This window comes from Pteropus alecto, unplaced genomic scaffold, assembly GCF_000325575.1.
Source record: "Pteropus alecto unplaced genomic scaffold, ASM32557v1 scaffold164, whole genome shotgun sequence".
NCBI classification, from domain to species: domain Eukaryota; kingdom Metazoa; phylum Chordata; class Mammalia; order Chiroptera; family Pteropodidae; genus Pteropus; species Pteropus alecto.
The window spans coordinates 760074-761769 of NW_006439568.1; positions in this window are offsets into that span (position 1 = coordinate 760074).

Consider the following 1696-nt stretch of genomic DNA (forward strand, 5'->3'; position numbering starts at 1 on the left):
ACACAGCAGCTTCTTTGCTGTAGTCACGGCTAGTCCTCACAACCAATCAGCATGAAAGTCAATCCCTCCTATTGACGTGCAAACAGCAACCAAGGCTCAAGTACAAGAGGAGGGCACACACAACCCACACAAGGGACATACTTGGAGCACCTGGGTTAGGTGACCAGGGAGACAGCTCCACTGGGCCTCACAGGAAACCTACTACATAAGGTCACTCTTCCAAAACTGAGAAACATAGCAGCTCTACCTAATACACAGGGAGGTGGCCCAAATGAGAAGACAAAAAATCATGTCCTAAATGAAAGATCAGAACAAAGTTCCAGAAAAAGAACTAAACAAACTGGAGATAAGCAATTTACTAGATGCAGAGTTCAAAACACTGGTTATAAGAATGCTCAACGATCTCAGTGAGAACTTCGACAAGAGATGGGAAACATAAAAGTAGAGATAGAAAACAAAAAAGACCAGTCAGAAATGAAGAATACAATAATTGAAATGAGGACTACATTAGAGGGACTCAACAGTAGGTTAGATAAAGAAGAGGATAAAATTAGCAATTTGGAAGACAAGTTAGCAAAAACGCCCAAACAGAAGAGCAAAAAGAAAAACATATTTAATTAGGATAGTTTAAGGGGACTCTGGGACAACATCAAGCATACCAAAATTCATATCACAAGGGTACCAGAAGGAGAAGAGACAGAGCAAGGAATTGAAAACCTATTTGAGGTAATAATGACTGAAAACTTCCCTAACCTGGTGAAGGAAATAGACATACATGTCTAGAAAGTGCATAGAGACCTAAACAAGATGAACCCCAAGAGGCCCACACCAAGACATCATAATTAAAATGCCAAAGATCAAAGACAGAGAATTTTAAAAGCAGCAAGAGAAAAGCAGACAGTTACCTACAGGGAAGTTCTCATAAGATTGTCAGTTGATTTCTCAACAGAAATTTTACAGGCCAGAAGGAATTAGCATGAATATTCAAAATGATAAAAAGCAAGGACCTACAACTAAGATAATTCTCTCAATAAAGCTATTGCTCAGAATCAAAGGATAGGTAAAGAGCTTCCAGAACAACAACAACAAAAAAAACTAAAGAAATTCATCACCACCAAACCACTATTACAAGAAATGTTAAAGTTACTTCTTCTTGAAGAAGAAAAAGAAAAAAAGATGAAAAACATGAATAATAAATGGCAATAACTACATATCTATCAATTACTTTATGGATTAAATGCATCAAATGTTCCAAAAGATGTAAAATGTCTGAATGGATAAGAAAACAAGACCTTTCCATATGCTGCCTACAAGAGACTCATTTGAGATCAAAAGACACACACAAACAGAAAGCAAAGGGATGAAAAAAAGATATTTTATAAAAATGAAAATGTAAAAAAAAAAATGCTAGAGTAGCAATACTTATACCAGACAAAATAGACTTTGAAACAAAGTCTATAACTAGAGACAAAGAAAGACTCAATAATTCCACTCTTGGGTATTTATTCTAAGAAATCCAAAACAATAATTGAAAAAGATATATGCACCTTTCTGTTCACTACAGCATTACTTTTCAATAGCCAAGATATGAAAGTCACCTAAGTATTCATCAATAGATGACTAGATAAAAAGAGGTGGTACATATATACAATGAAATATTACTTGGCTATAAAAAAAGAATAAAATCTTGACATCT